General features: G+C 40.7%; 1 long non-coding RNA gene across 3 annotated transcripts in view; it reads right to left on the reverse strand.

Annotated features, from left to right (window-relative positions):
• LOC143669016 (uncharacterized) overlaps positions 1–17,639 on the reverse strand; it is a 556,320-nt gene that overhangs the window by 111,214 nt on the left and 427,467 nt on the right. For all 3 annotated transcript variants that reach the window (XR_013168650.1, XR_013168651.1, XR_013168649.1), the window contains exon 6: positions 1,971–2,232. This is a non-coding gene — a long non-coding RNA (uncharacterized LOC143669016). The remainder of the gene's footprint in view (positions 1–1,970; positions 2,233–17,639) is intronic.

Consider the following 17,639-nt stretch of genomic DNA (forward strand, 5'->3'; position numbering starts at 1 on the left):
TTAAGTTTGTATGGGTTATGTGATCACTTTGGTTAATGGTGGAGAAGAAGAGTGACGATTGAAAAATACTGTGAGGGTCCAAAGATGGTGACAAAAGAGCTATTCGTAGTTAGGAGAAAATTTGGCACAAAAAAATCAGATATCAGAATTAGTCACATGTTTCAAAGGAATTTTGCCAAAAATGTGACCAATCTATAATATTTTTTTCCTTTTTGTATGCTGTATGGCAGGGGTCACATTTCATTCTTTTTCCATGTGAGTATTCCCTTATTGCAGCACCATTTGTGGAATTTTTTTTTTTTTTTTTTTGCATGGGCAAGCAAAAACCCAGGACTCAGGCATGGCAGGCTAGAACTCTGCCTACTAAGCCACCGTGGCCCGCCCTATCATTTGTTTCTTTGTTTGCTTGTTTGGGAAGTGCATGGGCCGGGAATCAAACCCAAGTCTCCCACATGGCAGGTGAGAATTCTTCTTATCTACAATACTTGGTTTTTACAATGAAAAGACCACGTTAATTTGAAACATGATGCACAAGAGAAGTTGAGCGTATTTCAGCTTTAAAATCCAGTCAGCTACTAGTTTTGCTTGTGTGGGAGTGCATGCATGTGTGCATTTAAATGACGTTCGCTAATAGCTCTGATTGCTGCTTTTCCTTAGAAATGGATTTTGCTTGCCTTATGTTCTGTAGAGTTAATTAAATAGCAGAGAAATATGTTTACCGCCTCAAGTTCCACATACTTGTGAGGATTTTGTCACTGACTTTGGTCCAACCAGGACACCTTTAGAAACACAGCAACACTTAGCTGCTCTTGGGAAAAGCAAATGAGTCATTAACATGTCAATATTGCTATCTTCTGCCTTAATATCCCTGCCTCACCCAGTCATAATGTGTGTGTGTATATATATATATATATCTCCTCAGCACTAGGAAATTAATTCCTAGATGCTTTTTAAAATACATTTTCTGGTGAAGGGTGCACAGGGCCTCCCTGCACTTTTTTTTTTTTTTTTGCAACTTCCTATGACTCTAATTATTTCAGAAGAATTATTTCAGAAGATATACCTTTCCCTATGTATTTGTAATACATACAAGAGTACAAGGATGTTTGTTTGGAGCTCTGGTTAAAGCATTTGTATTGGCTTCCAAATGCAATATTAGAAATTCTATATTTAGGGTAAAAGGATTTTTCCACCCAGATGTACCCAAATTATAAAGCAAAAAGGATTTCTTAAAAGTGAGGTAATAGAAGGTAAACTTTGATTCAGAAGAAATCATCACAGGGTGGGGAGATGGGGGAAGGCAGGAGTTACATCAGCAGCTAGGTTCTTATTTTTTAAAAAAACACCTTAAGAGAAAAAAAGACATTCTGTAGGATCATAAAATGAGTCTATTGAAAGGTATTTCTAAGAAATCATCCACCAACCAGAGCCCTGTTATTTGACATGTATTTTAATACTTTGAAACATATTTGCTGAACCTTTTTTTTTTTTTTTTTGCCTGAGAGCCACTGAGTTAGGGTTGTAGAGGAAGTCAAAGAAGCCATTGCCGCCCATCCAGTCACTGAAATCCCCATCCGCGGTCCCTCCACCCTCTGCATTTAAACATCCTCTAAGTCCTATAACTCTGCCTCCTGGATGACTGCCATCTTTCCTTCCATCTCTGCTGCTACTTTCTAAAGTCTTGGATGACAATAACTGTGCCTTAGGCTTGTCTCTTTCTGACCCTTGTTAGGCATCACTGTAAGCCTGAGCTTTTCAAAATTAAGAGTTTTTATGGTATCACCATTACCTAAATTATTTCTATTTTGTGTGGTGGGATGCGTTTTCGAAAACAAAAGAACCTCAAAGTATGACACAGTTGAAACTAATTAGTATTATATTAGAATTGTTTTAGTTTGCTAAAGTTGCCAAAATGAATGTGGCAGAAATGGTGTATTCTACAATAGGGATTTATTAACTTACAAACTTACGTTTCTGAGGCCATGAAAATGTCCAAATCAAGCCATCAATAGGTAATGGTGTCTGCCTGAAGACTGGCTACTGCCATCCTCAAAGCACATGGCCAGTCTGCCGGTCTCTCCTTTCTCTCCCAGGTTTTGTTGTCTACAAGTTTCTGGCTTCAGTGCCTTTCTCTCTTTCTGAGATTTCTCTCTCTTCTCTGCATGTCTCCTTTCAGCTTCTCTGGCTTTTCTCTCTGAGCTTCTCTCTGCGTGCTTCTCCGAATTTCATCTCCTGTAAAGGGTTCCAAATAAACAATCAAGACCCACCTGGGGCAGGCCTCAGCTCAACCCAATCAAAAGGTCCTACCCACAATAGATTCACACACACAGGAATATATTATTTTTAAGAACATGATGTTTTCTGGGGCACATACACCTTCAAACAATCAAACTCCACCCTCTGGATCCCCAAACAACATGTTTTTCCAAATGTAAAATACATTCATTCCTTCACAATATTCAAAAGCCTTAAATCATTTTGGTAACAGTATTAAGTATAAAGTCACATCAAAATCAATTCCAGGTGTGGTCTGTCCTGGGGCACAATTCCCCTCCAGCTGTGAACCTGTGAGACTCAGAACACATAATCTGCTTCCGGGATACAAAGGAGGGGCAGTCACAGAGTAAACATTCCCATTGCCATAGGGAGAGATTGGAAACAAAGCAGCGGCACCAGTCCCAAACAGTTCCTAAACCCCAAAGGGCAAACTGTATTAGATTTAAGGTCTGAGAGTCATCTATAGAAAGATGCCTTGTCCTCAGAGCTTGGCAGAGAAAGTGCTTCATCCTTTCCCGGGGTTTGCACTGCAGCCTGCTCTCTCCAAACATGGGGGTGAGGGTCACAAAATCTCCGAGCACTGGGGTGATGGCCATGCTTTAGAGTTCACCTTCCTCAAGCATTGGAGTGGCACCCAGACTCTCTGCAATCTCTGGGGCACAGGTTCAACCCCTTCAGAACAGTGGGGTGATGAGTTCAAACTTGTTTATTTTAAAGTCAATCAGTGAATTCAATGAGATTATTAAAATTTTCACCCAGATTTGAAATTGGATTTTATAACATTTTAGCAGCCTCAGTATCCAATTTTATTTCTGTGCTTGGCTTAGAATTTAGAATACTTAAAAATAAAATCCTAATTCATACTGATAAACACTTGAAATTGGGAAAGGTTTTTTATTAGCTACTTTTGTAATCTCATCGTGCTGGTTTGTAAGAGTTGTGCCCCCTAGAAAAGCCATGCTCTTTAATCCTGAACGAATATTGTAGGGTGGAAATCTTTCATTAGATTGTTTCCATACTCAATTGTAGGTATGACCTTGTGATTAGATTATTCCATGGAGATGTGACACGCCCAACTGTGGGTGTGAATTTTGATTAGATGGAGATGTGCCTCCACCCATTCAAGGTACGTCTTGATTAGTCTTTTAAAAGGGGAAACATTTTGGAGGAAACTCAGATGCTTGGAGAACAGTTGCTCCAGAGCTGACACAGAGACATTTGGAGATGTGAAAAGAAAATGCCTCCAGGGAAGCCGTTTGAAACAAGAAGCTGGGAGAGAAAGCTAGTAGCCATTGCCATGTGGCTTCCCATGAGATGCTAAGCAATCCTGAACCCAGAGGTTTGCCCCAGAGGAGCTAAAGGAAGGCTCACAGATGCTTAGAGAGAAACCACTGGAATTAGAAGCTGGAACCAATGCAACTGGTAACAAGGACTAGCAGATACCAGCCATGTGCCTTCCCATGTGACAGACATTGGCCTTTCTTGAGTCAAGGTTTCTTTCTCTAGTTGACTTCATTTGGACATTTTAATGGCCTTAGAACTGTGAACTTAAGAGTAACTTAACAAATTCCCTTTTTAAAAGCCATTCCATTTCTGCTATGTTGCATTCCAGCAGCATTTAACAAACCACTCACAATATTTTTCAATTAAATAGAAATGACAGGAGAAACTTTATTTTGAGAGCTGTGCTAAAGGATGTTAACTTGGCAGCACAAGTTAATTGTGTTGGCCATCTCTAGTGTGTTGAAATGTGGGTTTTTTTATATGTCTGAGAGGGTTTTCTTCTTTTATGACAGCTCTTAAAATAGTTTAAAATAAAATTTAATATAAAATTCAAATCAAAAGCACATACAACCATGAAGCAGAATCAAGTCCAAAGTTCTCAGCACCTTAGCATGGTCTACACAACCTTCCATTTTTTGTCCTTATGTATTTTCTCCAATTTTATTTCTCACTATTTTTATCCCAAGGCTCTAGTTTAACCATTTCTGATTCTTTGAAAATGCCATGACTTTTCACCCCTTGATTTCCCACCTCTCAATTTCCATCCTGCCTATACTGCTTAGAGTTTCCTCTTCTATGGAATCTCGACTTCTCTCTAGCGGATTAGACCATGTCATCTTTCTCAGTTTGCTAAATATAACAGAATGCAATACACCAGAAATGTTTTGGCTTTTTCAATGGGTGTTTATCAAGTCACAAATTTACAGTTCTAAGGCCATGAAAATTGCCAAATTAAGGTATCAAGAGGAAGATACTTCTCAGAGGAAATGCTGCTGGAATTGGTGTTCTCTCTGTGACACAGGATTGCACATGGTAATGCCTGCTGGTGCTTCTCTACCGTTCTGTTTTCAATGGCTCTCTCCCTTTTCTCTGGTTTTCATCCCTTAGCTTCTCTCAGTTTCTGTACATCCTTCTTGCTTCTCCCAAGTGTTTTCTTTCTAAGCTCACTCTCTCCATGAGCTTTCTTAAAGGACTCCAGTAAAGGATTAAGACCTGCCTTAAATTGGGTGGGTCACATCTCCATGGAAACAACCTTATCAAAAGGTCCTACCCACAACAGGTCTGCACTCAAAAGAAAGGATTAAAAGAACATGTTATTTTCTGGGATACAGAACTGTTCCAAACAAGCACACCATCTATATCTCCATCTACTCTAGTGATAGAGCTCCTGATTATGCCTTCTATTATAATAATCTTCTTTTTACTCATTCCCTTCATCTTTTCAGACTTGACAGAGGGGCAATGTTTTAGTCGTATTTCTGGTAGATGTGGACTATTCAACTTAGCTCAGCTGGAACTGTGATTCCCAGAATGCCCTTCCCGTTATGGTTTCCTTTCATGGCTGGCCACAAGTGAAAACTGCCTGAGACTTGGAGGCAAAAATGAGGCAGCAGCCATTGGCTGTGCCCACAGCACCTCCTGGCCCTGCCAAATTCTCTCCCTTCACTTCTCCAAGTCCAGGCCAGGCACTTTGGCAGCATCATGGCAATGACCAGCAGCTTCTTCTGTGCGTTGCCCACATCTTTTAATTTTGAAGATGGGGAGAGGCAGTTCTCACGAGCTTCAGCTTTTCCTTGTGGATTCTAGTTTTTCATTACGAGTTCCTATGTATCCTCATTCTCCCCTGCTTCTTATACAACTTTGCATCCCAACTGCCATGCCCACCTACAATAATTTCAGTACCCTACAACAATTGCAGGGTCAACAACCTACCATAGACTTCTTCACCAGTACATACAAATACAGTAGGGTATAATTCTTAGAATAAAGTCCTTATTCCATATGACATCAAGTGCTCCTATTTACTGATCACACCCTACCTTGTGTAGTATTATATGCCCAAGCATAATCCAACACATGTTCCTCAGCAGATATTTATTCAATAAATACTCTTTGCCCTCATAACCATTAGTACTGACTAAATGGTGACAAGTGTACAGACAGGTATCAACCAAAGAAGTAATTAACAAAGACCTTAAAGTTTGGTGTTACAGACATCAGGAACTTGAGTCACTTTAGATATAATCATGTAAAAGGTAATTGTGTATAAAAGAATAAAATAGAGGCTGCCCATTTTTTCTGGGGCAAGACTAAGTCCATAGCTTTTAACAGATTCTCAAAGAACCAGTGTTATAGGCACAACCTTATTTTGTAGATGTGGAAGTTGATGCTGGGAGAGCCTTAACAACTGACTAATGGCAAAACTTGGACCACAACCAAGTTTTCTGATCTTAAGTTTTGTTTCCACTCTACTCTGACACATAAAATGATAAAAAAAAAAAACATTTTTTTTTGTTGATAGAGATGTTGTAGAATTAATGACAGAGGGAAAGAGATAATGAAAGAGACTGTGACTATTTCTGAGCCCTCAACAGCATTAACCTCACTAATCAGATTGGTGCCCACTGACGATTGTCAGTCATCAGCCTGGCTGGCTCATGTAGGCAGATGGGCACAAAGAAGAATGTAAAGCACAGATGAATATATTCTGAAGCTTTCAAAGTTTCATTTCTGCTTGGAAATGCTCTTCAAATGGTATGATTCCCTAAAATATTTTGCAAGGTCAGACTTCCCACAATAAATAAATATTTAGTTACTTCTTAGTTACTTGATCCTACTCTCCAGCCTGGTCCATAGGCATCTTCACTGCCCCAATACATATCTGGGTATTAATAATTCTGTACTTAGGACAAAAGAAAATAAATGGTTGTAACACTTGCTTTTAAGTGGAGGAAAATAAAACATGCAAGAAAATAACAGAGCTGAAAAGCAACTGGAGAGGAAATAATAGAGTGGGATTTTCTTAGTTAGATTATCAAGAAAACAGGCTTGTAGATAGAGATTTGTGTTTAGGAAGTTTGTTGAGGAGTGATCCAGACCTGTACCTGTGGGAAAATGAAAGAAGTGGAGGTGGGTAGAGGGAAATGTCAAATTGTTACGCAGCTGCAACAAAAGTCTCAGTTGATTCCATGGGGTCCTCTGAAGTTGAGATAGCAAACTTTCCCAGATTGAGGTGCAAGAGTCTGACCTTTGTACTCCCACATCACCTAGTTATTGGATGCAGGCATCATGTTTTTACAGGAAACTCCTTTCAGCCAAGGGTAATTCCCAGGCAGTGGCTTGGTGATCTACCAACCACCAACACCCCTGGTAGCTGGGAAACTGACTGCCTTGATCCCAAACAGGGTTCAGCAGCTTATCACAGCATCCACAACAATTGACTGCACTCAGTGACAAAGTGAGTCGCTCAGACCCATTTGCTTTGTATAACAAGTTTATCCCACGGGAGCAACTCCTTCAGGATTCTGGATGGTCTTGCGTCTTGAGGAAACTTTTAAGAGGAAGGTTGTGAAATGAACTACAGCCCATACTGCAGCAGCTGGTCCTCTACATCCATATAACTCAGAACGCTCCTCTACTTTCCACTCAAGATTTCCTCATGGAGTGACCCAACCCCTTATCCCTGGAAGGTCCAAGCCCCTGGTTATTATAACTTTCTAAGGGCATGATTTCTGTACCTACAATTTTACCATGGAAACTGAGCACGAGTAGATCACCTAGGTGCCAAACATATTCATAGCAGGAGCCCTATATCTTCTGAGGTTCATTGCCAATTATCCTTGACAAGATGGGACTATTTTCTTTGATAGTTAATATCTCGGCACAAAGAGCCAGGAGTGCCCAGCCAGTAGTCATAGCTTAAGCTTTAATAAAACTCTTGCCTTGACTCATTGTGCTGGTTTGAAAGGAAGTATGCCCCCTAGAAAAGCCATGTTTTAATGAAAATATCATTTCATAAAGGTAGAATAATATCTATTCAACACTGTATGTTTGAAACTGTAATGAGATCATCTCCCTGGATGATGTGATTTAGTCAAGAATGGTTGTTAAACTGGATTAGGGGATGACATGTCTCCACCCATTTGAGTGGGTCTTAATTGGTTTACTGGAGTCCTATAAAAGAGGAAACATTTTGGAGAAAAAGATTCAGAGAGAGCAGAACAATGTAGCCATGAGATGCAGAGAGTCCACAAGCCAGCAACCTTTGGAGATGAAGAAGGAAAACACCTCCTGGGGAGCTTCATGGAACCAGAAGCCAGGAGAGAAAACTAGCAGATGACGACACCATGTTCACCATGTGCCATTCCAGCTAAGAGAGAAGCCCTGACTGTGTTCGCCACATGCCTTCTCACTTGAGAGAGAGACCCTGAACTTCATCGGCCTTCTTGAACCAAGGTATCTTTCCCTGGATGCCTTTGATTGGACATTTCTATAGACTTGTTTTAATTGGGACATTTTCTTGGCCTTAGAACTGTAAACTAGCAACTCATTAAATTCCCCTTGTTAAAAGCCATTCCATTTCTGGTATATTGCATTCTGGCAGCTAGCAAACTAGAACACTCATGGAGGAAGTAACCCCCTTCTGTCAACCAGCATGTCTAAACCTATAGATCTCAGAGATGTGTGATGGGGAACACAAGTTCCTAAGCAGGTCCCTGGAAGTTCCAATAGGTATTCTACTTATTGAGGACACAGTATCCTATAAGGGCTATTGATTTAGGGAGCTTATGGTGTCCTAAATTATAGTATTCCATCTTAGCAGGGCACCACCTCCCAGAAAGTTGTTCCATCACTCTATCAGACCAGCAGCTTCTGGATGTTACAGTATATTATAAGACCAGTAGAGCCTATGGCCATGTGCCTACTGCCATATCTCCCTTTTTATGAAGTGGATGAGTTGTTCCAATGAGACATTATATGTTATCCTGGGTTGGTGCATCTAATATTCTTTAAGTCTATAGATAGTAGTGCTGCCTGAAGCCCTGCAATCAGGAAAGATAAACCCATGACTAGAATATGTCAATTTCAGACCAGATGTATGACTACCTCTTCCAAGACAGCAGGGGTACAAAAGTAATCAAATGTTACTCAATGGTTGGTTGATCACTTCAAGGGATTGTGGTAAGCATTGGTTTCTATTGCTGGTAGGTTAAATAGTCAGCAGCAGAAATAGTTGATTCAGTCTTGAGTGGAAGCCCATGCTACTGTGCCCATGGAAACACAACATTCTGTTAATATGGCTTCTCAATTAATGACCCCTTTGCATTAACACTGGAGAATTAGTGGGCATATGATGGAGAACACCACCCCACATCCTTTAGGTATCTGAAAATGGCAGTATCTCTGCCCCAAAATGTAAGATCTTGATCAGGGTGGGGGTCATTCTCAGAGTCTTCCACTTGGCCTTTCCTACTGCAAAAGCTTTAACTCACTGGTCGAGGAACTAAGATGCAGTTCTTATCCTTTGGGATGGTGTGTTCTCTTAACAATCTCCATACCTCACCATGATTCAGATCCCCTAACTGCCGCTCATTAAGATGACTGAACCCACCTTTTTTTCTGAGGGTTGAATGTTGCCAAATAATGGCTCCATTATTTATCTTCCTTGTTATCAGGGAGGCAAGTTTTGAAACAGCCCTAGCCTATAGAAAGTATTCACTACTTGGCATTTCAATGAGTCAGTGATCCTTTCACCAACATGTTTCTTATCACTTTGGTGAATGGTAAGGTTGACTAATGGATTTTCTGGCCTTGCCTGGCCTTTCACATTAGCATGCCTACTGTTTTGAATCTTTTGATTTTTTTCTTCTACCTACTGCCAAAGTAGCATTGGAATTCCTCTTCATTAAATGTGGGTCTTTGCTTTTTCCAAGTTCTACAAGACATCCTACTGACATGGAAGCACTGTTTCTTGGGTCCTTGCCAGGGTATTATATTCTGCATCACAGAAGAGTGCTGCTATATTAATAAACTTTCCATCATCTAATTTTATGTTCCAACTCCCTGTTCTAGCACCCTCAGGATTCAGTACATGCCAGTATATGTTGGTTAGGTCCTAGACCTCTTTCTTTACCAGACCCTTCACCCCCAGCATGTTATGTAATGTCTTCTCCTTTATTTATTGTCTGTTGGTCATAAGGGGAGGCTGGGGATAGATCTAAAGTGGGTGAATATTGCCTTGCAAGGCAGAGGCATCTGCATTTTTTAATAAGAAGGATGGGACTACTTCTGCAGGCCCCATAGGTATCTGGAATTTTAAGATTTTTGAGTGCATCGAGTTTTATGTTTCAGGATATACTCTTTCCCAAAAGCCCACACCTTGGCAAGGTAGATTTTCCAGGTATGAGATTTCAATCTTTTCTAGACCTTTCTTACCCTTATAATTAAGCCTTGGGACTGATCTTTGGCTTTTTCTGCCCTCTGGCTATAGGAGATGAGTCACTTTAGGTGCTGCCAGAGATCCTCTGACTTTCACACCTCACCTTTAATTGGTGATTAATCACTCTCCATTTTTATTGTCTTTCTCCAACGCAAAAATTGCTTCAGCCATTTGATTCCATTGTCCTTATATTACTGCCCTCAACCTTTTAAATGCTTGAGATATTGCACTTTTCAGTGCATTCTCTTCTCTAAGTATTCCATCCTGGTTTATTATCACTGAAATTTTAACAATTGCACAGTTACTATATGCCAGGGGCTATCAGCAGTCCACCTACCACTGGGAAGGGGCCTTTCTTGCCAGCCAGCTCACGCTTAATCCAATTCCAAAATCTCCTGGCACTAACTCTCATAGGTAAGGTTTCCTGAAACATGGACTGTGAGATGGAGATTTCCATTGTAAAAAAGTAATGGAGGGAAGTCACTGAAGATGATGGTGGACCACACAGATGTCCCCTCAGGACAAGCAAGGAATGAAGCTGGCTAAGACTCCAGATGTCACATCCTAAGATTGTTACAGCATTCACCCTAAGGCCGCGGTCTCCAGCGGTTTCTCCAGGCCAATGAATGGCCTCAGCAGGGGTTCTAGAGGCAAGATATTGCTGCCCAAATAAAGACTACTAAGCATTCCAGTCTGCATCAGCCTGGCCAAGACTTTCTCAGGTAACTGCAGTCCAAAGCTCGCCCTACCTACTTCTCTCTCCTTTCCTCTATCCTTTCACTGGTGCCAGATCTGAGGCACAGTCTGAAGACTCTCCTGCTTACCCCTACTCCTCCTGTTCTCTATTCTTTGCACGCATTTTCCTCAATATCTACTTACATATCTATTTCCAGCTTGGCATCTGCTACTTGGATCAAAACTGACACAGGAGTGCTCTCAGGGACAACTCCTATGAAGGATTCAAGAAAGGAGGGTTGGGGAGAGGGAGAAGCTAAACTTCAGGGTTTTTCAGTAAAGGGATCAGCTGATTTCATTGGGATGCCCTTTCAGACTTGTCCCAAATTGAGGCAAGAGGGCCAAGTCTTTATCCCCTGCCAGGAGTTACTGGATGCAGTCTACCACCATGGAGGGACACAACCTAGGATGGGGCAGTTCCCTTCCCTGAGGGAAGGATTGCTGAGGGCAATCCCCAGGGAAAAACTCATCTGTGGGCCATTAGAGGCAAACAATCCTAGCAGCTGAGAGAACAAGTGCCTTGATCACTAAGTGGAGAATCTGGGTAGCTCACAATTTATACTACAAAGAGGAAACTAAAAATTATCGGTAGGGTTAAAGGCCAGTAGTAATTACTTCTGCCCTCTTTATAGAAGGAGGACACCATATTTTATAAAACCAGAGCACATTTCTGCGATTAAGGTAGGGGTCAGAGAAAGAGAATCCCCCAAGCAGAGTGACTGTGAGCAAGAGATATACCACACATTAATGGATTGTCCTATGTATACATGACATGCTTCTCTTCCTGATGCTCAGAGCTTCTGCTCCACTCTGGGAAGAAGTTCCTTTCTCTCCTCCTTATAACAGAGAAACAGAAATGACATTATCAGTTGTTGGGCCATGCTAAAGTCAGGTGCAAGGTCAGGCCAAAGGGCGTCTCCACTCTTCAGTGCCTACAAAATGTGTTCTCACAGGAAAGAAATAGCAATAACTATAGTACTAAGAAACAGGCATGGTTCTACAAGGTGCTTGCCTCATCAATTTATTTAATCCCTAGGAAATCCTGTGATGTAGGTATTATTATCGCCATTTAATGGTTGAGCCAACAGCTAATTGGAAGGTTGAAAGTTTTCCCTATGGTGATACAAAGAATCAACAGATCTGGGATCAAATCCAGGTCTCTCCGCTCCAAAGGTGATTTTCCTTACACTATTCCAGGCTTTCAAATCCACTTGGAAATTGGAATTACAACTGCAAATACTTTTATTCTCAATTACACCTTTCATTTTCAAGGGAAGGCAAAAATCAAAGTCCCAGAGCCCCTGGACAGTAATGATCAAATCCATTGATAATTCTGATCAGGAGTTAATTGCACAGGTGTTTGGTAGCATGAGCAGCAGATTCCATCTAAAGATTGGGAAGGTACTCTGTGGAATGTGTACTCTGCCAGTATTCATTCATTCACTCAGCTGCTTTTGTCCCATGGTACCTCTTGTTTTCCCACTTGATTATTTTTTCTTCATTTGGCAGTCCTCAATGTAGCAGCTGTTGGGTGCACGTACACACATATACACACATTCTCCCACTCTTCAATTACCAGGGTGCAGCAGGATGTTATGGTCATTTATTCTTTGTCCATATTCAACCCTTTGATGTGTGTCTGTCCCACTCTTTCCCAGTGAGCTAACAAGGCAGACCATGAGGAGGGCTTCATGGGCAGCCAATTAGAGAGAATAGGTGAGGGTGATCAGAATAGTGCAAGCTACTGGGAGATGATCATTTGCAGAGTGAAAGGCAATGCAATCACTGGTAACATGTTTAATTTGGCCAGGCGCTGTAACCTTCCAGCCATCCTTCCTGTATTCAAAATTTGATAGGTTGTTGTTTGTATGTGTTTTAGGTTGTTTAATTTTTTCTGTTTTATAAGTAACCATTGCTTACGCTGTAAACTCCTAGTAGTAATGTTATTTAGCAATAAAATACGGAAGTTAAGCCTGCTCATAAAATGCAATACTGTGAAAAGAATACAACACTCCTTTTGAACACACACACACACACACACACACACATATATATAAATGACTGATGATTGTGAATATAATTTCAACATGCCAATTAAGAAAATGGAAGAAAATTGTGCCATTCTCTGTGTGAAAGCCATATTACAGTTGTAAACTTAAGATTGCACTCAAATCAGAATATGTAAAATTTAAGCTGATGATAACCCAGCTACTATTCATGATTATATGTACCCTCCTCCATGTATATGACCAGAGAAGTCATGTTACTCCATAAAGGGAGGAAAAGTAGAAGAAACCTGTGGGAAATTGCCTCTGGACTTGACTTTCTTGCCTCTAATTGTCCACAATAAAAAAAAAAATCAGTCTTGATTTTTATTAATTTACACAGGTCTTGAATAGAAAGCTGATCCTATTAAGGAGTAAAAATGGTAAGAAGCTGTCAGATTCTTGCATGTGGCTATACCATTTTGCAGTCACACCAGCAATGAATGACAGTTCCTGTTAATACACATCCTCCCCAGCATTTGGTGCTGTCGGTGTTTTGGATTTTGACCATTCTAATAACAGCAAATGGGTATCACATTGTTGGTACAGCAATAGTCCTCCTAGGTGTCTACCCACATGAGTTGAAAATCAATGTCTATGCAAAAACCTGCACCCAAATACTTATAGCAGTTTGATTCATAATTGTCAAAAATCAGAAGCCACCAAGATGTCCTTCAATAAGTGAATGGATAAACAAACTGTGGTACATCCATACAATGGAACACTATTCAGTGATAAAAAGAAATGAGATACCAAGCTATGAAAAGACAGGGAGGAATCTTAAACGCATACTGCTAGTGAACGAAGCCAGTCTGAAGAAGCTACATACAGTGTGCTTCCAACTGTATGATATTTTGGGAAAGGCAAAACTATAGAGATTATAAAAAGATCAGTGAGAGGGACTTCCAGGAAGATGGCCAACTAGAACGGCTTGAGATTAGCTCTGCTCCATGGAAAAGTTAGAGAAGGGAAAAGAGGGCAACTGAGGCAGCAATTCGGGAGTGCAGTCGACATGGAAGAGCCTTCTGCACCACATGTGGCAGCCCTGGTTGCAGAGGCCGAAGAACTGAGAGGCAGAAGGCTGGAGCCAGGCATGGAGGCGCAGAGCAGCGGAGGCTGGGGGAGTGCATGGATGAGTACACAGGACTAGGAAGTAAGCCAGGCTGCATTCTTGGGCGTACCCTCACCAGCGCAGCCCCATGACCGACGACTCACACGTACCACACCCCACATACCTGATTCCCCTCACCCACTCCCATTCCCCGTGCTTTAGGCACCCCCACCCCGCCAGCCCACACTGCACATAACTGCCCCCCATTCCCACCCCAAATGCAGTCCAACCCACCTCTCCTGCACCCCTCCTGAGCTCTAGTTCCCCCTCCCTATTCCCTGTAGGCGATAGCCAGCACAAAAAGTTTATAGGCACTAACCTCCGTACCTAGGTTACCCCCACCTCCTCTCCCCCGCACATAGTGTTGCACAGTCTCACCCTCCTCCCTGAGCTCAGCACATCCATATATGGCACTTCCGGGCCCGTGCATGCGCACAGGCCCCAATTACATCATTCAGCTCTGGGAACTGCACATTATGGTGGTCCTAGAACTGTGCATGCACGGCCCTCAGCCACACTTGACAGCTCTGAGAAAGTGCACAGCCAAGTAACATCAACCTCCAAAATCCATGAAGGCATAACACTGACCTGCTGCCACAGTTTCACATATGCGCACAAAGGGCCCTGTGCCTTAGACCAGCGCACACCAGGGTTATGTCCCCCAGACAGATGTATCCACATAGCTACATTCTCTCTGGCTGCTAGGCACCCATGCTCACAAGCACAGGCATAACATCCCCAATCTGCACCCATACCTGCCCTGAAACAAATCACCATACTGAGTGCTCCACCCCATGCCCTGCTCCCTGCTGTACAACCATCCTGCAAACACAAGGCCTTAGACTACTGACAGAAGTCAACTCCAAAAGTAAATTAATCAAGATACCTACATGCGACAAAGACAGCAGAAGATCACTAAGTATATCACAATGCAGATAGATATAGCCCTGCCTAATGACCAAATTAAAACACCTGAGGAGACACAGATGCCAGAACAACTAATCAAAGATGTTCATACAACTCTACTTAATAAAATAAGCAGGATAGAAATGACATAAAGGAGATCAAGAAGACAGTAGAAGAGCACAAAGAGGAATTTGAAAGAATAAACAAAAAAATAGCAGAAATCACAGAGATTAAAGACTCTGTTGACCAAATAAAAAACATACTAGAGGCACAGAACACCAGATTGGAAAAGCCAGAAGAATGAATAAGTGATATAGAGGACAGGATAATTGACTTTGAAGACTCCAAACAGCGAATGGCAAAAAAGATGGAAAAAACTGAATGAGAACTCAGAGAAATGATAGACCAAACAAAGCACACAAATATAAGAATCATCAGTGACCCAGAAGGAGAAGAGAGGAGTAAAGGGCTAGGAAGAGTAGTTGAGGATATAATGGGGAAAACTTCCCAACCCTCATAAAGGACATAAATATGTAAGTCAAAGAAACCCACAGAACTCCAAACAAAATAAATCCAAATAGGCCTTCCCCAAAGGACATACTAATCATTCTGTCAAATGTTGAAGAGAAGCAGAAAACCCTGAATATGGCAAGAGAAAAACAACCTACTACACACAAGGGAGATCAAATAAGACTGAGTTCAGACTACTCAACTAGCATCCTGGAGGAGACAAGGCAGGGGTATGATATATTCAAGATCCTGAAAGAGAAAATCTTCCAGCCAAGAATTCTATACCCAGCCAAATTGTCCTTTAAAATTGAGGGAGAGATTAAAGATTTCACAGACAAAGAAGTCCTGAAAGAATTTGTCAACAAGAGACTGGCCCTATAAAAAATACTAAAAAGAGTTCTGCCAGCTGAAAAAAAGACAGGACAGGGAGGTCTGGAGGAGGGCACAGAATTGAAGAGTACCACTAAGGGCAATTTAAAGAATACAAAGAGAAAGAGGAAAAAGAACATATAGATCTGTCAAATAAAATTAAAAAGATAAGATGGTGGAATCAAGAAGTGCCTTTTCAGTAATAACTTTGAATGTTAACAGACTAAACTTAACAATTAAAAGATATAGATTGGCAAATGGTTTAAGAAACATAATCCAGTTATATGCTGCTATAGGAGACTCATTTTAGACACAAGGATACAAAAAGGATGGAAAAAGATTTTCCACGCAAGTTGTGACCAAAAGAAAGCAGGAGTAGCTATACTAATATTGGACAAAATAGACTTTAAATATAAAGACATCATAAGAGACGAGGAATGACACTATATACTAATTAAAGTATCAATTTGCCAAGAAGATAAAACAATCATAAATGTTTATGCTCCCAATCAAGGTGCTCCAAAGTACATGAGGCAGATTTGGCAAAACTGAAGGGAGCATTAGATGTTTCAACAATAATAGTAGGAGACTCCAATACACTACTCTCCTCTATAGACAGAACAACTAGACAGAAGATCAACAAGGAAATAGAGAAGTTAAATAACTTAATAAACAAATTAGACCTAACCTATATAGGTCACTGCATAGAATGTATAGGTCATTGCATCCCAAAGCACAAGGTTATACATTATTCTCTAGTGCTCACAGAACATTCTCCAGGATAGGTCATATGCTGGGGCATGAAACAGGTCTTTATAAATTAAAAAATACTGAAATTATTCAAAGCACTCTCTCTGATCACAATGGGATGAAGCTGGATCTCAATAACTACCAAAGGATGAGAACATTCACAAATATATGGAGATGAAATAACATACTCTTAAACAACCAGTGAGTCGAAGAAGAAATTCCTCCAGAAATCAGCAGCTATCCGAAGATGAATGAAAATGAGAACACAACTTTTCAGAACTTATGGAATGCAGCAAAGGCTGTGCTGAGAGGTAAAGTTAAAAGGCCTTAAAATGCCTATATTAAAAAACAAGAAAGAGCAAAAATTGAATACTTAATAGCTAACCTGGAGGAACTTGAGAAAGAACAGCAAACTAACCTCAAAGCAAATAGAAGAAGAGAACTAATAAAGATTAAAGTAAAGGTAAATGAATGAGAGAACAAAAGAACAATAGAAAGCATCAGTAAAACCAAAATTTGGTTCTTTGAGAAAATCAATGAAATTGATGGGCCATTAGCAAGACTGACAATGAAAAAAAGAGAGAAGATGCAAATAAACAAAATCAGAAATCAAAAATGGTGCATTACCACAGACCCTGAAGAAGTAAAAGAAATCATGAGAAGATACCATGAACAACTGTACACCAACAAACTAAACAACTTAGATGAAATGGGCAAATTCCTTGGAGACACACCAACAAGCTACACTGACTCAGAAAGAAATAGAAGGTCTCAACAAACCAATCACAAGTAAAGAAAGTCAATCAGTCATCAGAAATCTTCCTACAAAGAAAATCCAAGGGCCAGATGGTTTCACAGGGGAATTTTATCAAACATTCCACAAAGAATGAACACCAATCCTGCTCAAATTGTTCAAAAAAAATTGAGTAAAAAGGAACTCTACCTAACTCATTTTATGAAGCTAATACCAAAACCAGGTAAAGTTGCTACAAGAAAGGAAAACTACAGACCAATGTCCCTAATGAACAAAGAGCAAAAATTCCCAATAAAATATTAGCAAATCGAATACAACAGCACATTGAAAGAATTATACACCATGACCAAGCAGGGTTTATACCAAGAATGCAAGGATAGTTTAATGCAAAAAAATCAATTAATGTAATACAGCACATTAACAAATCGAAAGGGAAAAATCACATGGTCATCTTGGTTG

Source organism: Tamandua tetradactyla, chromosome 25 (assembly GCF_023851605.1).
Source record: "Tamandua tetradactyla isolate mTamTet1 chromosome 25, mTamTet1.pri, whole genome shotgun sequence".
NCBI lineage: Eukaryota > Metazoa > Chordata > Mammalia > Pilosa > Myrmecophagidae > Tamandua > Tamandua tetradactyla.